The sequence below is a fragment of the Saccopteryx bilineata genome, chromosome 3 (genome assembly GCF_036850765.1).
Source record: "Saccopteryx bilineata isolate mSacBil1 chromosome 3, mSacBil1_pri_phased_curated, whole genome shotgun sequence".
Lineage (NCBI taxonomy): Eukaryota > Metazoa > Chordata > Mammalia > Chiroptera > Emballonuridae > Saccopteryx > Saccopteryx bilineata.
In genome coordinates this window covers 64,092,971-64,119,607 of record NC_089492.1, presented here as the reverse complement: position 1 = coordinate 64,119,607, position 26,637 = coordinate 64,092,971, and the positions used below count along the sequence as shown (strand labels likewise).

Genomic DNA, 26,637 nt, shown 5'->3' with positions numbered 1-26,637 from the left:
AAATCAACTTTAACAAGTCACAGTCATGCACAATTTCTATTTTGGGAGCATCCTGCTCCATGACCAGTTTTGATTTCTTCTTACTTGGGTCTTGCTGTCACTAATCCAAGAAAAAGGTTTACAGATTACTGAAGATAATCTGCTAAACTCATTATGATAACACCCACAGCAGACAATTCAGTTATTTTTAGATGGTCTAATCAACCTTTTTATACCAACCTTAGCAGGGGTAGTCAACCTTTTTATACCTACTGCCCATTTTTGTATCTCTGTTAGTAGTAAAATTTTCTAACTACCCACTGGTTCCACAGTAATGGTGATTTATAAAGTAGGGAAGTAACTTTACTTTATAAATTTATAAAGAAGAGTTACAGCAAGTTAAAGCATATAATAATTACTTACCAAGTACTTTATGTTGGATTTTCGCTAAGTTTGGCAGAATAAATCTTTATAAAACAACTTACAATAGTTAAATCTATCTTTTAATTTATTCTTTGGTTGCTCTGCTACTGCCCACCATGAAAGCCGGAACACCCAGTAGTGGGCAGTAGGGACCAGGTTGACTACCCCTGGTCTAAAGTCTGCAGTGCAGGCTGGGTCTTTAGGGAGATTGCAGGTTAATATGTGATATGGAACTGAAAGCCAATAATGAAACTAGTGACAGGAGTTAAACAAGTAGTAGGGGTTAAACAGGAGTATAGAGGTCAAGCAGAAGAAGAAGGAATCAGCTTTGTGCCACTGGAGTCCTAGCATTCTGCCCAGCACATGTTTGGTATAGGACAAATGTCTGTTGGGTAATTAAATAAAAAAGTGGTGAATTTGAATGGGAATGTCAGGGAGGACTTCACAGAAAAGATGAAACCTAAGATGATAATGATAGTACCACTTGTTTCTGTAGAACTGGCACATCCTTTTACCATGGCCTTCCCTGTCCCACCCACTCCTTCTTCACACTGCTTTCTCAATGGAGAAAAGGAAGGCAGACTCCAGCCCTCAAATAACTTCATACCTAGAAACTCATACCAGCGAAGACATGGTAACTGGCTATTCCCTTGGTTTATAGATTTTTTCAAATCGTCTCTTCATTTATAAATCTAATCACACTATAATTTGTACCCAAGTGAAATCTGGTAGCTGACTTGTTCTAGTGTGGATTGAATGATATTCAGAATGGGTTGTTATAGAGAGTTCGGCAATTGTTTATTATCTGTATCACTTTCTCTGCCCTATTTTCCAAAGATTTCCTTTCAGACTGATAATGTCTATTAGTTAAAGTACTTTTTAAAAAATCCCATTTACATCAATATTGGGACACAAGATTAAGAGATGGCCAATGTGGTTAGTAGTGAGCTAAATATAAACTGAACTACAAAGAAAGCAAAAGACTGCATGGTTGCTCCTGAGCTAGAAACCAGACTCTTCATATATTATTGATATAGACAACATTTAGTTTCAAATTCAATAGAGTAATACATTGAAACCCTTAGTCATTTTAATATGTGAAAATATATTATGCCCTGAGAACATATTAACTACAGAGTAATAGTGAAAACATCCCTTAAAAGTTCTCCTTAAATAATTTAACCTTAAAAGTGGAGTCATACCCTTATTTAATTTCTTATATAAAATATAATTTTATTAATTCTTTCTCTGTAGCCTTTTGAATTCTAATACTCCTATGCAAAATTTACATCTTCATTATTTAGTCATAGGCTCTCATCTATAAGCTATCCAAAGAAGTAAAAGATGTTGTCAAGCAAAGTTATTAAGTCATTTAATTTTGATCATCCAGTACATAATACTTGATCTTCAGAACTTAAACACATTCTAGTTGCATTATAATTCATTAATATCATAATTTCTTAAATCATTGATCACAATACAGTCACTACCAAACCACATATGGCTCCCTGGTCCCTTGATAATAGATATAATTGGAAAAAGGTTCAGCACTCTGATGATGATGGATATCCAATTCAAAATAAACACATATTTTAATGGCTCTAATTCCAGCAGTGCTATAAATGCTGTTCTAAATTTTTCATGTTCGTGTGAAATGTTCTTTTCAAAGCAAAATAAGCTTCATCTATATCTGTTACGTGAATTCTAAAAAATTGAAAAATCAAATGATGCCTTTTTTGGCAGGGTCCCTTCACAGTTGAGAAAAATATATGGGCAGAGAAGATGATCATTACATTCACCAATAACACTTTTGAAGGCTTGGATTGAGGAAACTAACGTGCTCTGCCATTTTGTTATTACTTCTGAAATTCCACTGTGGGAACCTATATATTGGAGCAAAATTTCCTTATTCAAATCGTGTATCTTAAAACTAAACACACATCCAAAAAACTAATTCTATGTTTTAAAGTAATAATTTTTCCTAGCATGATTACTTATTTGCCATTGAAAAATCATTATCTCTTAACTGCTCTGGTGCTTATAAATAGCAACCTCAAGACATGCAACCTAGAAATGTTACAAGTAAGCCATACCTTTTTCTGCAACTCCGATTCTGTGTTCTCAGTCAGGAACAACCTGATGTTTTTAGCCTGTCTGGAAATAGATGCACAAAGAAATAAATAAAGGCAAACATGAAAGAAGCTGTTCCATACCTGCTCCACTGTTTCAGAGCAAACAGTTACTCCTTTCCATGGTTCCCATGCGGAGTTAAGCAGGTCAATGGAGTCAAGTTACTTTTCATTTGTTACTCTATCAGCCAGTTGGTTATCCCTCTGGAAAACAACAAAGAGAAAATAAAACATGCATGATCATAAAGGTTGCCATTACAAGGCATCTAGTGATACTAAAATACATGCTACATCTAATTTGCTCATAGTCAACTGGTGCTTGTTTTAACCAAACTTTACAATGGAACTTCCTCCATGTTTTCACCAGAATTTTCAACTAGGAAAATATGCTAATCTCCTGAAATGCAAAGTGAATTCTTTTAATATTTTTATTGAGATCTTATTGACAAAACATTATACTAGTTTCAGATGTACAACATAATTATTGATATTTGTACATACTGCTAAATGATTACCACATTAAGTATAGTTGACATCCATCACCATACATAGTTAAAAAAAATTTTCTTGTGATGGGAACATTTATTCTCTTAGCAACTTTCCAATATGCAATACTGTATTAACTATATTCACCATGATGTATATTACATCCCCAAGATTTATTTTTATAACTGAAAGTTTGTACCTTTAACCCCCTTCATCTAGTTTGCCCAACCCCTAGCCTCTATCTCTGCAACCACCAATGTGTTCTTTACATCTATAAGTTTGGTTGTTTTTGTTGGCTTGTTTTTATTCAACATATAAAAGAGATTATATGGTATTTGATTATATCAAACTTTCTCTGTTTGATGTCACTTAACATAATACCCTCAAGGTCTATGCATGTTGTCATAAATGGCAAGATTTCCTTCTTCTTTATGGTCAAATAATATCCCATTATATATGTGCATGGAGAAAGAGAGAGAGAGAGAGAGAGAGAGAAATTTTCTTTATCCATTGATGGACACTTAAGTTATTCCTATTTCTTGGCTATTATAAATAATGCTACAATAAACACAGGAATGCAATCTTTAAAAATTAGCGGAGGGGTTTTTTTTCAGATAAATACCCAGAAGTAGAATTGCTGAATCATATGATAGATAGTTCTATTCTTAATTTTTTGAGGAACCTCCATACTGTTTTCCATAGTGGTTGTACCAATTTACATTCTCAGCAACAGTGCACTGAGGGGTCTCTCTTCTCTACATCCTCACCAGCACTTGTTACTTCTTACCTTTTTGATAATAGCCATTCTAGCAGGTATAAGGTGATATGTCATTGTGGTTTTGATTTGCATTTACCTGATGATTTAGTAATGTTGAGCAACTTTTAATGTACCTGTTGGCCATCTGTATGTCTTCTTTGGAAAAATATCTATTCAGATCCTCTGCCCATTTTTAAATCTGATCATTTGAATTCTTTTGCTGTTGAGTTGTATGAGTTTTTATATTTGGGGAATATTAATTCCTTATCAGATATGTGATTTTCAAATATTTTCTTCTAGTATTTGGTATGTTGCCTCTTCATTTGTTGATGGCTTCCTTTGATGTGCAGAATCTTTTTTAGTTTGATACAGTCCTACATGTTCAACTGCCTTTGCTTTGGTGTCAAAGTCAAAAAGATTATTGCCAAGACCAATGTCAAGGAGCTTACTGCATTTTTATGGTTACAGGATTTTTTTGTTTGTTTGTTTGCTTGTTTTCCCAAAGTTAGAAGCAGGGAGGCAGTCAGACAGACTCCCTCATGTGCCTGACTGGGATCCACCCAGCATGCTCGCCAAGGGGTGATGCTCTGCCCATCTGGGGCATTGGTCTGTTGTGGCCGGAGCCATTCTAGCTCCTGAGGTGGAGGCCATGGAGCCGTTCTCAGCGCTTGGGCCAACTTTGCTCCAGTGGAGCCTTGGCTGTGGGAGGGGAAGAGAGAGATAGAGAGGAAGGAGAGGGGGAAGAGTGGAGAAGCAGGTGGGTGATTCTCCTGTGTGCCCTGACCAGGAATCAAATCCAGGACTTCCACACACTGGGCCGATGCTTTACCGCTGAGCCAACCGGCCAGGGCCATGGTTTCAGATTTTACATTCACATCTTTAATCTATTTTGAGTTGATTATTGTGTCTGGTGTAAGGGGTTAAGTTTCATTCTTTCACATGCAGCTGTTTAGTTTTCCCATCAGTTTTAGGTCAACTGCTTTAAAATCACTGGGAAGACCATGTAACATTTATAAGAGGATAACTATAATTGCTCACTACATAATTCAACTATTTTTATACCTGAACATTTTTAACCCAATCTTAGTCGAGAGGCACTGAGTTACAGCTACCCACATCTTAGTCAAGGTGACTGAGGTGGTCTTAAAAATTAAGGATCTCTTGTTAAAACAATGCTCAAACTCTCATATGCAGTAAACGTTCACATGAGAGAATAGTATCTATGATTTCAAGTATGATCCTATGGAGTAAAAAACTCTTAATCAAATGAGACAGGTGTTACTCCTGAATTTGGCACAATGGAGTCTGGCTTCTGACCCCACGGAGGCTGAAGGCAGAGTTTAAGTGTGCTGCTTCACATGACAGGTAGCAAAGCCTAAGGTTGTTTTGTGTGAACATTTCAACACTCTCATCTCTAAATGGCACTGGGTCATTTTTTGTTTGTTTGCTTAGAAACAAAGGAATAAAAGGCTATTTCTCATAGATCCTGACTTCCAGCCAGAATTTTTAGAGAGCAGCCTATGATCATGCAGAGAAACGGAGAGGGGAAAACTAAAGACATTTAGAACTAAATACCCAAGTTCCAGAATCACTTCAGCTTAAGACATTGATTGCCCTTTAGTAAAATAAAAATAGTTGATGTATTCATATGGTGAGATGAAGGATGACTTTAAAAAAAATTACAGTTTACGTTTCAAATTCAATTTAATAAATATATTTAATAAAATTCATTATTTTACACTATTAACTACTGTCTTCTTGAATCATTACTTTTAATTTTTAAAATATTGAAAAAACCATGAGGTTTGAAAAATTTTAAGTCTTAACAAAACCCTTAAGTGAAGTAGTAGACTGGAGCTCTGTTTCAAAGAACAAACACAGTTTCTTAGTTATCTAGTCATTTAACAATGAGTCACCTACTACATCCAGGCCCTGGGCTAAATGCTAGAAATATACTAGCAAACAAAATCAAACACAGACTCTCTGGATTAGTGGGTCACAGAGTTACAGCCTACCAAGAAAGACAGATATTAGTGAAATGAATACTCAAATAAGTATCAAGTGAGACTTTAGAGAGATACAACAAGACCATGTTCATCAGTGGAATAGAAAGGGATCAGAGAAATGTTCCATAAACAAAAGTAACCAAGCAGAGATATGAAAAGAACTAGATGATGGGATTGCTGGTAGAAGCAAATATATTCTGGGCAGGTGAAAGAGCATATTCAATGACCATTGTGCATAAAGTAAAGAAATAAAAGAGATATACTGATGTGTGCGCTCCTATTAGTGCATAGGGTGTCAGCATATGGCTTCTGCTACATCCTCTAAAGATACAAACCAGAAATCAATGGGGTCATATTCCATGTAAACAGGTGAGGCTTTCTAGAAGTGGTGAGCTTCAGTGATGTTGTAAAAGGAAATAACTCATGGTAAGCACATAAATGATGCCTTGATGCAAAATGCACTAAATGTATGTAAAAGCATTGCCAGTTGAATCATTCACGTTTGAATAGGATAACTTAAAAGATATTCCAAGATTGAAACAAAGTAGCCTTTCTGTGAGGTAGGAAATTGAAGAGAGAATGATGTGTGTGGAGGAGGGCAGTTCACATGCTAAATTTTTCTGTGTGTTCTATTTATGGAATCTTCACTATTCCCTTGGATGTTCTTAGAGACATTGTGTATACCTCTCAATTATTATATAGGGTTAGGGTTATTATAAGTAATGACAAGTACATCAGCACAGAATCTGCAGCAGGTGCTAGATGAATTTGAGTATTCAACCAAAATAATATATCATAAATCCTAATCTAAACATCCTAACACAATGAACAGAGACATTATTGCTATCATTATTACTATATTTATTACTCCTTTACATTGTTTACACTATTATTGTTATAATACATGGAATTCAAACCATTACTTTGTAAATTTCAAAGGAAAGAACCATCTGGGAAATCTTCATTCTGTTAGTGAATTTAGAAAGGGAAAAGACAGGTGAATACTTTGTGTAAAATTAAGAGGCTGTTGCCACTCGAGTGGCATCTCAGACATAACTATAGAACAATTCTTCTGTAAAATCAAGTGTTTATATTTCAGATGAGCAAATGTGTTAATTTTTATGTTTCATAATTTTCCAAAGTTAAAAATGTTCCTTTTGAGGAAGGTTACAAAGGGGATGGAATTTGCCTGACCAGGCGGTGGCGCAGTGGATAGAGCATTGGTCTGGGATGTGGAGGACCCAGGTTCGAGACCCTGAGGTTGCCAGCTTGAGCACGGGCTCATCTGGTTTGAGCAAAAACTCACCAGCTTGGACCCAAGGTCGCTGGCTCGAGCAAAGGGTTACTCGGTCTGCTGAAGGCCTACAGTCAAGGCACATATGAGAAAGTAATCAATGAACTAAGGTGTCGCAATGAAAAACTAATGATTGATGCTTCTCATCTCTCTCAGTTCCTCTCTCTGTCACTGTAAAAAACAAAACAAAAACAAAAAAAGGGGGATGGAATTTTAATGTGCCTAAATTGCTAAATACGGAGGAAACAGAATCACAGAAGGTTAAGGGGGAAGAACTAGATGGGAAATCTTAGAATTACTTGAAAAGATCATAAGAACACAGATGCTTGGCCCCACCCAGATTATCCCCAAAGCAAGATCTCTCATAGTTATCCCAAAGCAAAATCTTGCAAAGTGGGGCCAGGCTCAGACAACTTTTAGACTCGGGTGGTTCTAAAAAGCTCCCTAGGTAGAAAGCCACTGTTAACCACTTCCCTTATTCACTGGATCTGAGGAGTGGAGAGCTCTTCAGTTAAGTAACATGGAAAACACCTGTCGACCTAGCAGCCCTCTGGGGGAATTTTCCATTGCCTAGGCATCCTAAGGAAACATTTACTGAAGATAATGGCTTCCATGTGACTAAACACAAAATAAACTTGGCTTCTCATAGTTTAACTCAAGAAGGAATATCCTAAAACAACATGCCTGTTTCTTGACTCTAGGCAAGTCACGCTCAGCCTGTGTGCCTTTTCTGTACAACAACAATAAATTAGGAACTCTTTTCATCTCTCAGAACCTTTGTCAAATATCTAGTACAGTGGGCCAAGAATAATACTAGGAACCTTTATAAATACAGATCTACAATTGTTCTCTAGAATTGGGATTTGAGCAATTGTTAAATAGTTACTCTCTCCTTGCCTACCCCACCCTGCCCCAAATCAGAACAGGGTGTGATAGAAGTGCTTTAAGAATTTGAAAGTGCTATCCTGATAGATTTCATCCCAAGCTATAATTCAGCAGTGAATAGTATACTGTGAATGGTGATTGCTCCCCTGTTGTCACGTGCAGGGCACTATACTGGGGGCTATGAGGAATATCAGAGGTGGCGATGATGGTGATAACAGTAACTAATATGTTAACTAGATTACCTCATTGAAATCCTACAAAAATATAGTGTTGGTACTTTCATATCCTGATTTTACAGAAAAGGAATATATACCTTCTGATAGTGAGGACAGTCTGGCAGAATGTTCTTGGCTTCAGGAGCAATAAGGAAAGCTGTGTTCAGCTCATGAAAGAGTCTGGAAGGAACAGAAGTAGAGCACTTGGGAAAGCCAATGGGAGTCTTGACAGTGCAGTGAGTTTAGAGTACATTAGAGAGCTCTGCTTCAGGAGTTGCAGTCTAATTCCAGGGAACTGCTGCCTGCTATATTCCCTTGCTTATCAATCTGTGACTGAGCCAGATGGTATATGTGTTAAAGCTCGAGAAAATAAATGGAGTATTGGTTTTAAACAGGGAACTAACAATAAACACATTCATTAATGAGGCCCAACATGTAGTTCAGTGTCAAGGGCAATATCTATTTGGTTAAGTAAAGCTTGACTCTGAGACCTGTTACTGATAAAATATTGACTGAATCTTGTCCCCTGCTAGGAAACGTAATATGTATTTCACAGATGTGAAATTTGAACACCTTGTTGCCTACTCACAGTAAGCAATGGCTGTCATAAACCAAGGAGGCTTGGTTCCAACAGAAATGGTTACTTGAAAGATGTCTATAAACAAAACCTTGATCCTTGATTTTGCCAGTAGTTTTCCCCTTTTCATATTAGCCCAAGATGTCTCTTAATTAGCTAAAAATAAAACAAAACTTTTGCTCAAGACAAAAGTTCTTTTCAATAGTGTTTCCAATATAAACAGTGGTTTTCTGCAAATTGTTATTTGAATGTGGTTAATCAGCCCGCAGACTATAGGGACCAAAATAATTCTCACTCCTTTTTATTTGTCTTTTAAGTGGTAGTAGAACTGGACTAAAAATATATCTTTACCTTAACTCAAATTGAGCCCCTTTTAAAATGACACTTCACAGGGCCAAGGGAACAGACAAATACACTGTTCACAAAAATTAGGGGATATTTTATAGCTTCATATTCATTTTCAAATATCCTCTAATTTTTGTGAGTAGTATATTTGAAAGAGAAGGAAAAGGAAATGCTAAGGATGCCCTCTAGAGATTAATAACTGCACTTATATCACACTTGGTGATTTTCTTTCTTTCTTTTTTTTTTTTTTTTTTTGTATTTTTCTGAAGCTGGAAATGGGGAAAGACAGTCAGACAGACTCCCGCATGCGCCCGACTGGGATCCACCCAGCACGCCCACCAGGGGCGATGCTCTGCCCACCAGGGGGCGATGCTCTGTCGCGACCAGAGCCACTCTAGTGCCTGGGGCAGAGGCCAAGGAGCCATCCCCAGCGCCCGGGCCATCTTTGCTCCAATGGAGCCTTGGCTGCGGGAGGGGAAGAGAGAGACAGAGAGGAAGGAGGGGGTGGGGGTGGAGAAGCAAATGGGCGCTTCTCCTATGCGCCCTGGCCAGGAATCGAACCGGGGTCCCCTGCACGCCAGGCCAACGCTCTACCGCTGAGCCAACCGGCCAGGGCCACACTTGGTGATTTTCTAAGTGTTTTCACCTGTATACATTATTTGATACTAGCCCATTTTAAGAAAAAGATAACTGGCTATGTGTGGTCATGTGACTTCCCCCAACCATGAACTTGGATAATGGGGGGTAAAAAACTGCCATTGCTGTTCAGTCTAAGTGTTCTGCTTCCAAATCCTGCTCTTTTATATCCTTGTTGAATAAAAAGGCTGATTTGAACTACAGTAGTTGTCACAGACTGAGGCAGCAGGGCAGCCCTCTCTCTGCCTCTGGGCCCACCCAGCACACAGATCATGGCCCTACCCCAATTTCTAGTGTCCAGAGTGGACCTTCTCAGTGGTACATTTTAACTTACTTGTCAGAATGACAGTGACCTTGTGCTCCCTATTATAGATATACATTCTCCCTCATTTTGTCAGATTTCACCCTCAGTTGAACAGCTGGGGCCCACTAAACAGCAATCACTGCATTAGCAGAGCTTTCATTCTTCAAGGCCTTTTTCTATCATGCAGTAAGTGGTGATTTGTTACTGACAACATTGGTAAAAAACAGTCTTGCTCTCTGCTGAATGTCACGGGATGGTTCCCAGAGCTGAATGGCTAACACTGATCTACCTCTCCCAGGGGAGGAAGGTGGACAAGCCACTTTCTGAATGAGTCGTGTAATTGGACACAGATTCTTCTACAGCTGGACACACACATCCATGGGTTCTAGATGTGCAAAATTAGATGGGCTCTGATGCTGGCGTGTCCCCTCCCTGCTGCCTACCTAGGCACTCAACCTCTCCACAGGCCTCAAAGCTCCAAAGCTGAGCCCTCCCCTAGGTGTCAGTCCAGTCTCCCCGTCCCAGGGCCCTCATCACCACAGTCAAGACTCCCATAGACATTCCCAGCTTCTCTGCTCCTGCTCCTTCCGACTCTTCTATGAGCTGTACACAGTTTCCCTATTGCTCCAGAAATGATGAACATTCTGCCAAACCACCCTCACTATCAGAGGGCATGGGTGAGAGCCAGTCCAAGACCACAGACACACAGACTAGTCAGCTGGCCACCATCATTAGAGCCAGTAACCACCAGGACCTCTGCAATCTCTCAACATTCTTTATTCACTCACGGCCGGTCTCACTTCCACATACTAAGTAGAACAATCTCATGGAAACAATTTAAAATGGCCCTGGAAGTAACAAGCTGGTTCCTTACACAAGGTAGCTCTTACCTAGAACACAGTCCAAACCTTCCCATAGAGCTGACCAGAAGGAGACAGTCTCAGGATGGGGTGGGAGGGTGAGTGGCAAGTGCTTCCCCACAGAGGAAGCTGTAACCCTGCCCAGCACCTATCTGTGGGTCTCCTGGCCCCAGGCCCGAGGGGTGAGACATCTAAGTAGTTTCAAAAGCCTTTTCTGTCGTTTTCTTAGAAGTCTGAGCAAAATATATAGTCAAATAAACAAATATTCAATTCAGCATTTGTTCTTTCACAAATAAATATGTAAGTAACAACTGGTTCCTAAAGCAAGGTAGACAAGCTATTGAGTATGAACGCATCGCCCTCTGGTGTTCAAAAAGAAATGAACTGTAAACAGGAGTTTCAGCTTTGAAATATTCCTGACCCCAAATCACCCTCCAGTATCCCTGACGCCTCTCCCTCTCTGTCACCTGAGATTCCAAGAATTACCAAGGAAAACACTCACAGAAAATTCGGGGTGGGGCAAGCCATGCCTAGAAGGGGCACCACCCCTTTGTTGCATTCTTCTGAAATTGAAGTTTTGCAATAGTGTCAAGTCAGTTGGGGGATATAAATTATAACCTTACAAAAACCTGTTTTGAAACTTCTATCTGAAGAGAGAAACTTTGAGACAATTGTTGAACTCTGAGATCTCCCACCCATTCACTCATTACTCATTAGCTGTGAGGACAGAAGACCCAACAGATGTAGGAAGCACATCCACAGACAGTTATAAATGTCGGGCGCTGCTATTGAGGGTGGCACAGGCCAAAAGATGTCCCTTCTCTCTGGGCACATTGCACAGGTCCCACAATGACAGGTCCTAGTCAGGTTGTTGTTGGCCAGCAAGGTGGGGAAAGTGTCTATTTAAAGGCAGACACATTCTGAAATTATTCCCCTGGCATCACACTCAGCAGCGTTGACCCATGAGGCAGCTGAGTTTACAACCTCGGTGACCACCTAGAAGAGGAGGCAATTTAAAAGCATAACTCGCCCTGGCCAGTTGGCTCAGCGGTAGAGCGTCGGCCTAGCGTGTGGAGGACCCGGGTTCGATTCCCAGCCAGGGCACACAGGAGAAGCGCCCATTTGCTTCTCCACCCCTCCGCTGCGCTCTCCTCTCTGTCTCTCTCTTCCCCTCCTGCAGCCAAGGCTCCATTGGAGCAAAGATGGCCCGGGCGCTGGGGATGGCTCTGTGGCCTCTGCCCCAGGCGCTAGAGTGGCTCTGGTCGCAACATGGCGACGCCCAGGATGGGCAGAGCATCGCCCCCTGGTGGGCAGAGCGTTGCCCCTGGTGGGCGTGCCGGGTGGATCCCGGTCGGGCGCATACGGGAGTCTGTCTGACTGTCTCTCCCTGTTTCCAGCTTCAGAAAAATGAAAAAAAAAAAAAAAAATAGAAATAAAAGCATAACTCACAACACAAGGCTGCCTACAAGAAGGGCCATACAATGGTACAGAAAATACATGCTAGAGGAGGTGGGAGGGAAGGTCCCCCTATGGAGCCACAGTACAGGGACCAGGGACCTCCCTTTGCGGTTCATGTTGGGGATCTTCTACTTGCCTTGCACCCAAACTCGACACTGGCATGACAGGGTATGAGTTTCCTAGCACTGCTGTAACAGCTTAGCACTAACTGGGTGACTTAGGATGACTGAAGTATATTCTCTCTCAGTTCTGGGGGTTGAAGTCTGAAATGAAGGTGTCAGCAAGGTTGGTTCCTCTGGCGGCTCCGGGGACAGTCTGTTTCACAACTTCCTCTTGGCTTCTGGTGTTGCTGGCCATCGTGGTGCACCTCAGCTCTGCTCCATCACCATGGCACTCCCCCGTGTCTGCGTCTTCACATGGCCTTCTCCTCTGTGTGTGTGTGTCTCTGTGTCTCCTCCTCTTACAGAGACACTGGTCACACAGGATGAAGGGCCCACCCACACTACTGAATTGCAATCTCATCTTAACTTACATTTCAATTACATCTGCAGAGATCCTATTTCCAAATAAGGCCACATTCCCAGGTATGAGGGGTTAGAATATACCTTTTAGTGACACAGTTAAACACACCACAGGACTGTGGAGTTGGGCAGATTTGGAATTTATTTCTAGACCTGTTCAGTGGTGTGTGAGGAAATATTTAACAACCAAATTTCCAGGGGGGAAAAAGCCCTAGTTTGTGATGTTTGCAGATCTTCCTGGTGTTCCTACTCCTTCCCAGGTCTGTTTCAAGCTAACAGCATGGCACGTAGCTTGCAAAATGCCAGAAAGTTTAACAATTTGTGACCACTCATACTAACTGGCTATAGCATGCCATTGGACCTATTATATTAAAAAGATCAATGGCTAAAAGGGATTATCCATTATAATTTTTATATATCGTATTTGCATATTGAGGCCAAGATGCCCCTACAACTATTGGTCATCTATGTGTAAAAGGACTTATTTTTGTATAATTCTTATTAAATGTTAAATCTTTTTTTTAATGTTTTTTTTAATATTTTTTATTTATTGATTTTTTTTTAGAGAGAGAGGAGTGAGAGAGAGAGACAGAGAGAGAGAGAAGGGGGAGGAGCAGGAAGCATCAACTCCCATATGTGCCTTGACCAGGCAAGCCCAAGGTTTCGAACCGGCGACCTCAGTGTGCAAGGTCGACACTTTATCCCACTGCGCCACCACAGGTCAGGCTAAATGTTAAATCTTAGCATGCCACCAGACCTCTCTGTCCCCACCCCCTACCCTGAAGCAGCATCTACATCATTTTCCACTCAGCCCTTCCAGACATTCCACAAACCCCTTCCCTTTTGAGCTCCCTCTATCCACGAGTTTCTCATCCTCCTCACAACTGCCCCAGGTCTGGTAACTTGCCTTGGCACTCAGCTCTCACTGTCTTCACCCCAAGTCCTTCACCGACCTGGGCTCTTCAACTCCCAGCCAGCATCTTCCCCTCGCAGCTCCTTGTCCTACTCCAACACCTACAAATCTTCCAGCTCTCAAACCTTCAGCTCCAGCCTTATACCCATCATCTGTGTCCCTTTATCCAACTCTTTCCCTGTTGAGCTTAGACTCCAGCATCACCATTGTAACTGTTCCCTGGTCAGTACCCTGATTCCTTCCACCACCCCTGCCAACATCAAACTGCTCATCTACCAGTGAGGTAAAGGTTGACACCACAGACCCATGGTCTCCAGTCCAGCTGCCACCTAGTCTCACACCCTTCTGTGTGTCCCAGGAGGACCTTGGTCCTTATACCATGCTCCCCACTCTCAGTCTTGTGCCTCACTTCCAGCAAAAGACATCAGGTCCTACAGAACAGGAAAAACAGAGCACTCTATTGTTAACTATGGGTTTTCACAGTAGGCCCATTTGGCCTACACATCAGTTGCGACAGGTAGGCAGGGAAAATGTTATTATTCCCACTTTACAAATCAAGAAGCTGAAACTCAGAGGAGTTTCATGTCAACATCAGACAGTTATTAACGGAGCCTGGGAGGAAACGTAGATCTCTCAATTCCAGAAATCTCAGGTCAAGCAAAAAGTGGATGCTTTGTCCACGGACACCAGCGAGTCCTTGGAAGCCAGGACTAGCACCTGCGTCTCCGGGTGTCTTTCAAATTCTGTATCTACCTCCGGAATACTACCTTCTCAACAATGATCCTATTGCTCTCAAAGCACCTGAAGATCATTTACCCTTTCTGTTTAAAAAATTAAAAGGTAGAATGATCTTGAAAGCATTAAGCAGTTTTATTTTCCTTTCTTTTGAAAGTTACCCCCAATGACTGTTTCCTTGTGTAAAAGTTTATCTGAGACAGCGTTCTCAGAGCCTTGGCTGAAATAAGGCCATTCACCCTCAGCTCCTATCCCTTGGTTCACAGGCTCTGAAGACAACACTGAGGAGGAGATGGAGGGAGCCAAACCAGGGGTCTGACCTAGAGATATCAGGCCACAGAGCCCAAATGCATACCATGGCACAAAGGTGCCATGGGGGAACCCACTGGGTGGGTAGAGCCAGAGTAGGAACAGATTTCCCATTTCCAGGAATCTCAGGTCAAACAATAAAGTGGATGCTTTGTCCAAGGACACCATGTAGACTTACAGGCGAGCTTTATGTAAATACATGATATAAGCCAAAGCCACTTCCATTGGGAATGGGAGCCACGGTGAGTCACTCGCTGCAATTCCAGACAGATAGGAATCTCTGCTCTTTCCTGGGCCTTTTGGTGAAGCCAAAGAGAAGCTGCTCCTGTTACTAAGCCATGACTTCCTGTCCTGATTTCTCTACCAGTGCTTTGCTTTGTGCTGCACCAACATCACTGTACCTCACTGTGTGGGGGGAGAGGCAGACATGTGAAAGAGGTGCTGCCTCCCTCGTCATCTGGTACAGTCAGCCCCTGAAACGCTGCCTTGGAGACATGCTGCTCTTCGGCCTGTCTCCACTGGGTTGAACCTGAAGCCCCACCCCACCAGAATCGGGATCTATAGGTACACCAGAAGCGCTGGGCTGGGAGATGGATGACTTGGCTTTTAAGTGTGAACTTGAGTAAGACACACCCTCCTGAGCCTCAGATTCTTCTTCTTGAAGACAAAGGTTTGCTGTGGCTGAAGCTAACTCAGCTTATATTGACACAAAGGGACTCTCGGGGAGCATCCCAGAGACTGCTGTAGGGAGAGGGTAACAGGACTCTCTCTAAACAGGAATGATCAGGGACTGACATTAAGTTTTCAACTGGACAACATTTCCTTAAAGTGTTAGTGGGATGGATAGTGAGGAGCAGTGACATGTCAGGCACGAGGAGCAAACTGAGTAAAGGGAAAGCCCAGGCCTGTTCTATGGGTGAATCAGCAGGCAGCACACACCTGCAGAATTATTGATTCATGCACATTTTAAACTGGCTTTATGGGCAGATTTGGAGGAGGGACTGAGCAGGTTTGGACTGGCCCATCAGGGCATTTAAGGAAATGTAGGGTGCTCTTGGTGCCTCGGAGGACAGTGGTTTAAGAGAGATATCTCATAGTACTCGCCTTTGGCAGCTCATGGTGACTCTGTCATCCTCTCCCTCCCATACCAGAGCGGGGTGGTAGGAAAAATACAGGGTCATTGTGAACATTAAGTGATATTATCTATGCAAAGCACAGCACATAGCTTTCAGTAAAGGGTGGCTCAAAGGCAGGGGAAAGCAGAGCCTTCCTCGTAGCTCTAAGTTGCACTCAAGTCTGACATGTTCAGACAGGTGAGGACAAAAATTTGAGCCCCCTTCTGACTGCTGCCCTTCAGCTTTGACCAACAGACAATGCCTTCAGACCTCCCCCACCTCGAGCATGGAGCCTCAGGACCCGTGGGGAAAGCAGCACCAGGGCAGGGGGGCAGTGGCCCCAACAGGTTAACAGAACAAGATGAAGTCATTTAAACCTAGAGTGGAATACTGGCTCTGACCTTTACTAGCTGTGCCACCTTAGACAAGTCACTTCAACTCTTTGAACCTAAATTTCTTCATCTCTAAAATAGACAAAAACTTGTTAAATAAATATCTACTGAGAAAATGGAAATAAATCTGCTTTCCACATGGGTCTTTGTGGTGATTAGAGATCATTATTAAGCCTGCTGGTGACATAGTAAGTAGATAATTTCTTTTTGTTTTCTTTTATTTTTAATTGAATTTATTGGGGTGATTCCAGTTAACATAATTATACAGGTTTCAGTGGCCCAATTCTACAACATATCTCTGTACATCACATTGTGTGTTCACCACCCCGAACTCGGGTTTTTGTCCGCCACTGTTTATCCTCCCATACTCTCCTCCATCCCCCCTCCCACCACCACAATCACCACATTGTTGTCCATGTCCATAGTGATAGTTAATTTTATATGTCAACTTGACTGGACATTGGGTGCATCACTATTTGATTAAACTGGAAGAGTGTTTTGAGGTGAGATTAACATTCAGCTCAGTAGAGTGAGTAAAGCAAATTGCCCTCCCTCAGTGGGCAGACTCCATCTAACCAGTTGAGGACCTAAATAAAACAAAAAGGTCAACCCTCCTACACGTGCAGTCAAGTACCACTTACCAATGGGGATACATTCTGAGAAATGCATCATTAGGTGATTTTCTGACTCTATGGACATCAGAGTATAACATGAACTTACTCCTCTCCCAGGCATGGGGTAGGAGGACAGAGCAAGTCTATCAGTCAGTCTGGAGATGTACTACTTCCTGATGGCATGAGGGGCCTTAAAATGGTTGCTAAGGAGAGGAAAGATGCAGTGAGAAGAAACTATGTATTCAACAACTTTGTTCCAGGTGGGAAAAAGGACATAGGGCTCTAGGGATTATATCTTCTTGTGCAGACTTTGAGAAAAGAAAATGAAGGAAGCAGACAGCTAGCTTGGGATGGTGTCAAAGGACATGATTTGGTTTTCTGGAGATGACCCTGGCTATCAGACAACAGACACCCTGCAAGGAATGCCATAAAGCTTTTGATGCCAAGGCAATGATCTGGCAGGCAGGATATTTATCTTCTAATAAAGGCTTCCAAATAAAATCTGAGTTGAAGGAGAAAGAATTTATACAATGAAAGACAATGGAGAATAAAATGCCCAATAATTCTTAGAAAAAAATAGTAGGAAGACTATTAGGAACCATACTTATAGGAGCAGATGTTTATTCACTATGGTCTACTGAACACCTAGGTACCTTGGGGACTTAAACAGATGAATGAGATTCAGGCCCTGTTTCAACTGACATGTCCCCTAAAAGCAAAGTGTCTGAGGAGCTCTCAATCAGCCTTATTGAAAGTTTCAATTCAGAGAAGTAAGAAAAATTTGAGCTTAGTTCTGACTCACAAAGAACTAGTCACTGATCATCAGTGGGGCTATGACATTTTTAGAATTTATAATACCCTTGGTGTGGCTGGATAAGTACAGCACATTCAAAGCACATTTCACAATTTTTTTTAAGTGAGAGGAGGAAAGATAGACAGTCTCCCCCATGCACCCCAACCAGGATCCACCTGTCAACCCCTATCTGGGGTTGATGCTTGGACCAACCAAGCTATTCTCAGTGCCAAGGGACAATACTAGAACCGATCAAGCCACTGGCTATGGGAGGAGAAGAAAGAAAGAAGGAGGACAGGGAGGAGAAGAGAAGCAGATGGTCACTTCTCATGTGTGCCCTGACTGGGGATCGAACCTGGGATGTCTACAAGCCGGGCCAATGCTCTAGCCACTGAGCAAACTGGCCAGGGCCCACTTTCAAAAATTTAGAGGAAAGATTGGTTGATTTCTTGTTTAAGAAATATGAATCTGATATGCCTAATAGACGCTATCATCACAGGTGGCTCCAAAGTGGAAGATGCACAAAATTCTTGTGTCTGCAGAGGGAGTTCTCCTACTTCTGATTTGAAAAAGAACCTGTGTGAAAAGGTTAAAGGAGAAAGTGACCCAGGGTGAGAGCCTGAGTGGTTTAGAGCAGCAAGCACATCAGGAGCTGGAGATGGTGGACAAGAATAAAGACAGGCAAGAACACTTTAAAACCACGTTTGACCAAATGTTTATCTATAGAAGGCTTGTGAGATAACTATCTGTGTGTATCCATTGTAGATATCAGAGAATTAAGTAAATCTACATGAGCTGATTTTGCATTTTAGCGGGCCTGAGCAGGTCTAAGTCCAGCTCCCTTAGCGGGCATGAGCAGGTCTAAGTCCAGTTCCCTTAGCGGGCATGAGCAGGTCTAAGTCCATTTCCCTTAGCGGGCATGAGCAGGTCTAAGTCCAGTTCCCTTAGCGGGCATGAGCAGGTCTAAGTCCAGTTCCCTTAGCGGGCATGAGCAGGTCTAAGTCCAGTTCCCTTAGCGGGCATGAGCAGGTCTAAGTCCAGCTCCCTTAGCGGGCATGAGCAGGTCTAAGTCCAGTTCCCTTAGCGGGCATGAGCAGGTCTAAGTCCAGCTCCCTTAGCGGGCATGAGCAGGTCTAAGTCCAGTTCCCTTAGCGGGCATGAGCAGAAGTGGTATGGCATCCAGTAGAGTATCATTTCTGGACCCCGCCGAAATCCGGCTTTCTTTATTTCTTCTCTGCTCGATCCATGCCTGGTGGGTCAACCAGGGGGAATCAAGTCTCCATTCTAAAGCTTTCTCAGGTCCACTGCCTTCAGTTCTTCCTCCTGCCACCACCTTAGACCAAGTGTACCATCTCCTTGGTTTACCCTGCCCACCTCCTAATGTCCTTCTCCATTCCCATCTGTTCTCCATACTCAACAATCTCTTAAAATGCAAACAGTACCCTGTCGTGCCCTTGCGTGGAATACTTTAAAACTGCCCACTAACCTTAAGCTAAAATCCCAACTTGTTCGCAGGGCCAGCCTCTCCCTCTTTCTCCAGTGCCATCTCTTCCCAGTTCCTTCCTCTCTGTAGACAGTTTGGTTCCTTCGACACACTATCTTTCCTCTAACTCTTTGCACATGCTATTCTTCTACTGCTCTTCCAATCCCACATGGCTCACTTCTTCAGCCTAAAGGATCATAAATAATAAGAAGAATCATGAGCCTGACCTGTGGTGGCGCAGTGAATAAAGCGTCGACCTGGAAATGCTGAGGTCGCCAGTTCGAAACCCTGGGCTTGCCTGGTCAAGGCACATATGGGAGTTGATGCTTCCAGCTCCTCCCCCCTTCTCTCTCTGTCTCTCCTGTCTCTCTCTCTCTCTCTCTCTCTCTCTCTCTCTCTCCCTCTCCTCTCTAAAATGAATTTTAAAAATTAAAAAAAAAATTCTTTAAAAAAAAAAAAAGAAGAAGAATCATGAGAAAATCCAAAATAATGGAGGAGGAAAGCTGTCTCCCCATCGTGAAAGAATCATTCAGAAATTCAACTCTCAAAACAGAACTGCATGATTATGACCATAGAGGCAAGAAAGTGCTGGGCAGGCCGAGGGGGCCCATCTGGGCTGTAAGCGCAGGGAGGTCTGGAAGAATGATTGGCAGAGGGGAGGAGTGGCCAAGCAAAGCTAGAGAAGGTGAAAGAACTCAAAAACCAATATTAGGAGTTCAGTCCTCATTTTTCAAACAATGGGAAGCCTTGAACTGTTTCGGAACTGGTGAGAGACGACCTCTAGTGTTTATTTTAGAAAGATGTGACCCACAGAGTGCGGGGGAATGCAGCTGCGGAGGTGAGAGCTTGGCCCTGGCCGCAGCAGGCAGAGCTGACAGGGAGTGATGCATTCAAAAGCGAGACAGAGATAAAACCTCCAGGGCTTGCGGACCAAATGCAGAGGAGAGGCCAGACGTCAGAGAGGATTCATGATTCTAGCTAGAATACTGGGAATATGGTGAGATAGTTCGCTGAGATGGGAACTGCAAGAGAGGAGCAGGTTTAGAGGAAGATAATTAATTAGGTGTGGAACGCGTTGACTTTAGGGTATCAGATCAGGAAGCCTAAGTCCATAATTAAAATCAGACACAATCCTGGTAACGGCATGCTGGGCCTTTCCCAGAAACCACCTGTTAGAGTTGGCCTCGTCCTTCCTGGTGTGGCATGTTTCCATGACTCCTGTTTTCCATATCCCAGGGAAGCCATGTGAATTGTTTGCCTTGCATGCAAAGAAGGAGGTGTAAAGGCAGGGGGGGAGCTGAGATATGTGAGTGGGAAAGGACCTGTTGAGCCAGGGCCAAAATGTTTTTTTATCTCCCCAAGCTGGTGCTAGTCACTGTTCTGGTTCTCTTCTTTCAAGATTCCTCCCAAGTCCCAATTCTGCCACCATGAGCAACCGGAGCACTCAAGACAATTTTGCCTCTGCCCTGCACTGAGCCCTGGGATACTGTGAAATCCATGGTGCAGACATCTTTCACACAGTTGTGCAGTTCCTTTTTGCTTTGAACTCTTCACAGCTGTCTTTCTTGTCTTCCTTGTCTTCCTAACTAAATTCTTAATTCTCAAAGAGTCCAATTTACGTCAAACATTTCATTTTGTTATTGCCACAATGTGTGGTACATATTATGTTTTCAAAGAATATAAATGGGATTGAAACAGACATTGAATTCACTTGGGGGCAACAGAAAAAAGGACAATAACCTCTTTGAAAGAACAGGGTACAACAAGAGGTAGTATGTTGGTTAGAGAAGCAAGATGGTATCAGTTCCTAACATACAAAGGAACCTATTCTGACATAAAAAGTGCTTTCCCCCTCTTCTAATAGTAATGACTTTGCATTTTAAAATATACTTGACAGGAGACCACTGGCATTCTAATTGTCAAGTGAGTTGTCTTCTCAACTGTCTAAAAAAATGTTTGCCTGGGACTACTTTTTGTTTATAAGCAATATTGGTAAAATAAAATCAAGAACTTGTCATTCACAGTTAATTAGACTCAGTTGTACTTAAACTCTGCTCAAATGCCAAGACTGAGGGTGAAGTCTTTCATTCCTTTTTAGTTCTTTCTTTTAGTTAGAGGTCCACTTGTGTGGCCATCATGATGTTTGGGCATAATTCCCCGGTAGAAGAGGTGGGACAACCCCTAGTATTGCCAGTAGCCAGACTATACACATGTCATGATGTCTGGTGGGGGAGGTGGGTGAAGTGATAAGAAGCTGATTTTGTGTTGTCAGTTGTCAAGTACCAATAGGCCTACAAACATCTCTCCAGCTGTTCTGCCACCAGTTTCTGACATTCTGTCATCAACATCACTATTTAACATGGAACCTACCATTTGGATCACCCTTCACACTGTACAGGGACATTGAAAGAATGGGGCCTATGACTGCTTTCAAAAGGGAGTGCAGTTAGGAAGAGGGGAGAAAGTGGCTCAAGAGTAGATCTGAGTCTACTCTTAGGAGCAGCATGAAGCATGCCTCTGGAAGTAAGCAAAGACAAAGGGAAAAGGCACTAGTGTTTGCTTCACACTCCTGCCGAGGGCTGGATTCCTGTTCCTTTGAGCACATACCTCTTCCCTCGGAGGTTCCCCAGGCACAGGGTAAACAGCAGGAGAGCTCCTTCTCAGCCCTGGTTGCATGTTGGCTCTGGGTCACATTCCTTTGCAGACTTCACAGGCCTCGGGTTACAAAGGCCTCATTGCACAATTCTTAGGAGACTGGGCATGGAGGCTGGGCTGGGATGAAGAGGAGTGTCCTGTATGTGTCAGAGATCCAGGTGTGGCCAGATGCCAAGACACCCCAGGCGGTGGCAGCAAGAGAAAGAATCAAATATCTCAGGATCTCTGAAGAGGTAGCTATTTTTTTTTTTTTACTTTTGTTCTTTCAGAGCTGTCAAATAAGGCTTGTCAAGATGCATCTTATCGAATAATTTGACAGAAAATATTTCAAAAGTTCACTTGCATACCTGTGTTTCAGTTTACTGGAGAGATTTAAGAATTCAAAAACCACAATGAAGAATCTGAAACTAAAGCTCATTTTACCCCTCTGTGTTTTTACAATCAGCTTTTCCCTGCAGTTTTATGCTGTAGTGTATGTGCAAAATTACTCAGTAGATTACACAACTTTTGAAATTAATATGGAAGCTGAAAGATATTGCCACAGCCCTGTTTAAACCCTATGCCGTGATGGAATGTTCTTTCCTGTTGATAGTCATTTCATAATTCTCTTTTATTAAAGACAATCTGCGTGGAAAACCAGAAATATATGGAAGATTCTTACAGAATATACACTTTTCAGTTGGTTAAAAAAATACTGTAGTTGCCTACAAAATACTTGTCAGATATTTGGTATAAAAATAAAGTCTATGGCCTTCACTAGTTAGCTCAGTTGGTTAGAGCATCATCCGGAAATGACAAGATTGCAGGTTCAATCCCCGGTCAGGGCACACATGGGAAGCAACCAGTGAATACACAACTGAGTGGAACAACAAAGGAATGCTTTCCTTCCCCCTCCCCTCTCTCTCCCTTCCTTTCTCTGTCTCTCTAAATAAAAAATCAATCAATAAATTTAAAAAAAATTAAGTTCTGGCCAGATAGTTTGGTTGGTTGGAGCCTCATCCAGAATTGCAGAGGTTGCTGGTTTGATCCTTGGTCAGGTCACGTACAAGAACAGCTTAATGTTCCTGTCTCTCTGTCTCTCTCTCCCTGCCTCTTTCAAATAAATAAAATTAAAATAATAAAAATAAGGTCTATACTTATATTCAATGATTTTTTTTTTAAGAGAGAGAGGGAGAGACAGAAAGGGAGAGAGATGAGAAGCATCAATTCATAGTTGCATCACTTTAGTTGTTCATTGATTGTGTCTCATATGTTTCTTGACCGGGGGACTCAAGCCAAGCCAGTGACCCCTCACTGAAGCAAACAACCTTAGGGTTCAAGCCAGCGAACTTGGATTCAAGTCAGTGACCTTTGGGCTCAAACTAGTGACCTCTGGGATCATGTTAATGATCCTACGCTCAAGCAAGCAAATCTGCAATCAAGCAAGATAAGTCTGTGCTCAAGCCAGCAATGTTGGGGTTTTGAACCTGGGACCCCAGCATCCCAGGAAGACACTCTATCCACTGTGATTAGGCTATATTCAATGATTCTTCATTTCATTTCTTTTTTTTCATATTTGGGGACTTTAGGCTGATTTTAATATACTTGCAATGAATTCACCCAGAGTAAGCTCTTCAGCATTTGTATCCAGGGAGTACCCAAGCTTATACTTACAGATTAACTGGAGATGCAAGACATACATAGTTCTATATAAAACGAACCCTAAGTATGTCTAAGGCAGGCCCTAAATTATCAAGTTAATTCCAAATAAAATATTAATTCATAGAATAAATCAGGGAAGGCTCATATAGGACACATATTAAGTAATAGGTTAGGTCAGTTACCATGGATGGTATCATGGCCCCACACCCACCAGATGAAGTGTTTACATTTACAAAGTACACACAGTGCTATCACAAAATATGCGCACACATATGCACAAACAAGGGGAACTACCAAACCAGAAAAGGCAAGGCCAGAGGAAGTCTGTTTATTTGTTACAAAGCAAAAGCTTATTCATTGTTTAAGTGCTTTTTTTTTTCTAATGGACTACTTCTATTCAGGCCTCAAGTCATAGTAGACTGTCAATTTCTCTGGATTTATTTTCTGTGTGTGTGTGTGTGTGTGTCATAATTTTTTTAATTTTAATTTATTATGTTTACATAGATTCAAGTGTCCCACTAAATATAACTCCCTCACCCTCCTCTCTGGGTTTATTTTATCGTTATGTCAGCCTGTGGATGGGGTCTTGAGTGCCTTTTCTTGACCTTGACAGAGATTTGTTTAATTTGGAACTGTGAAGACTAGGAGAGCTTTGGTGAATAGTGTCACCTACATAGAGTATCTGAATTTACCAGTGACCACACCAAGGTAACAAAGTGAGATTTCTTCATCTTAGAATATTCTGACTTGTAAATTAAAATAGCTCAAATATGAACCAGTAACTTCATGCAGTATAAGTTAGGGGCAGGGAGAATTGGAGAGGCCACCAAGCTGCTAAGAGTGAGAGGACTTAAGCTTTAGTCTCCCAGCCAGCACTAGCTTTGCCAGTGACCTGTCAGGACACTCACCCTGTCTGTGCTGGTGCCTCTTCTGGAAATGAGGACATCAGAATGGATGATCCCTTAGTCCCCCTCCCACTCTCAACTTCTGTAAGACATGACTAACACAATGGTCAGAGAACATTATAGTCAATAAATATAAATGTAAATGTGTAAGGACATTTTGTATTTTATGATTTTACAGTAAACCTAAAGTTAGTTTTTAATGACTATAAAATGAACAAAGTCTAAAAACTGGACCAATAAGGTTTTAATTTTCAAGGCCATGAGAAGTGGGATCATAATCTAATTGTGAAAACTACAGAAGCTTTTCTAGATGGAAGTTCAATGTATGCTAGAGTTAATGTGCAAGCACATTTTTTGTTTTATCTGGACCTCTGGGTTTACTTACATGCTTTGGGTTATTGCTACTTTCACAGAGTGAGAGTGTTGGCTTTACTCCTGAGATCTGTATTCCTGATGTGCTAGAGGTCAAAAGGTGCTAAGACTATTCTGTGGATGGAGATTGGATCTCCCCTCCCTTGTCTGTTGCTGCGAGGTAACTAATATACCTGCCAGAACACTGGACTGCTGCTTCCACTGAGAAAGCGTGGCAGTAAACTGGGATCTTGCAAGGGAATCTCAGCTTGCTTCCTGAGCAGTCCTGTACTCAGCCCTGGGGTCCAGGGTGCTAAGACCCGGAGGGAGGCCAGTGGAGATGAGTCAGGGCCTGGCAACCACCCCGTGCTCCGCCCAGTTGGTAAACAGAACAGCTATTTGCTGTCAGAGCCTCTTGGGGCCCCAAACTCCAGGAAGAAACAAATACTTTAGAAGCCAAAACCCCAAGGCAAGGTAAAGAAAACAGAACTAAGACCCAGCGATGATTTCACTGGTGTGAATTCCTTAGAGGAGGACTCCCACTGAACTGTTTCACTTACTTCTCAACTATAAGGCCCTATCCTTTGCTGTTCAGAGGTGGTGGCCTTTTGCCTTTTAAACCTTGAAATTTCAAAACCAGACTTTAGAATCAATCTTGGTTGCTAACTCAATAAGTTTTGTTTCCTTCTTTTATTACTTTTGTTTGTATTTTTTGATACTATCTTCTATTAAAATACTACTTTAATTTATTTTTTGTTTAGTTTATTCTCTGTCATTCTGGGGAGAAGTTCTTAAAAGAAAATCATATAGATAAAGAAATAAACATCACTAGGCAACAAATGTGGACTACGTTAGAAAGCAATTTTACACTGATCTCTTGAGGTGCCTGTGCCTTTATCATTTTCCCGGTGGTTGGGGAGAGGACAGTGAAGGGACAACAGTCTTAACAATGTCCTTGTGGCCTGGCTTCATGACAGTAAGTCAGGCAGTTGGGAGGACGTGCTGTTGGGAGAATGTGCCCTGGCTCGGTTTCTGGCAGGACTGCCTCTGACCTTCGGTCTGCTTATTTGGAAAGTTTACTTTCCTCTTAAGTCAGTGGTTCTCAAACTTTTTGAAGTTGGGGCACATTTAAAATCCTACAAATAATTGTAGGCACACTATATACAAATTTCTGAGAAATATGTTATAATAATTAAGTCAAATATTAAAGAAAAAAATATAAAATCCAAGCATGCTTTTATGGTAATTAAACAAAATAAATATGACAAAATTAAATTTATTCTGACATTAAAAAACATTTTTATGTTACATTTTGTGAGTTATGCTTTTTAGAATTCATAAAAAAGGGGTTAAAAAATAAAAAAATAACAAAAAAGTTATCTTTTTATAATCATATATAGATACATTTTTAGTAAGATTTAGTAAATTTGGCAGGTCCCGCGCAAATATGTTAAGATTTTTCATTCTTTTTTTTTTCAGTGTATTTTTTTTATTATTAAATTTAATGCAATGACATTGATAAATCAGGGTACATATGTTGAGAGAAAACATCTCCAGATTTTGACATTTGATTGTGCTGTATACCCCTCCCCCAAAGTCAAATTGTCTTCTGTCACCTTCTATCTGGTTTTCTTTGTGCCCCTCCCCTCCCCCACCCCCCTCTCCTTCCTCGCCCCATCCTCCCTCCCCCCAGCCCCCACCCCTGTTGCCATCACATTCTTGTTCATGTCTCTGAGTCTCATTTTTATGTCCCATCTATGTATGGATTCATATAGTTCTTAGTTTTTTCTGATTTACTTATTTCACTCCGTATAATGTTATCAAGGTCCATCCATGTTATTGTAAATGATCCGATG

At 41.8% G+C, this 26,637-nt stretch overlaps 1 protein-coding gene across 5 annotated transcripts in view; it reads right to left on the bottom strand.

The window, feature by feature from the left end:
- DNAJC5B (DnaJ heat shock protein family (Hsp40) member C5 beta) overlaps nt 1-26,637 on the bottom strand; it is a 116,593-nt gene that overhangs the window by 54,652 nt on the left and 35,304 nt on the right. For 3 of the 5 annotated variants that reach the window (XM_066264668.1, XM_066264669.1, XM_066264671.1), the window contains exon 2: nt 2,616-2,735. The gene's annotated coding sequence lies outside the window, so the exon portion shown is untranslated. Of the gene's footprint in view, nt 1-2,495; nt 2,736-21,836; nt 21,961-26,637 lie in introns of those variants that run through there. The other 2 variants (XM_066264670.1, XM_066264667.1) reach the window with 2 other exon arrangements.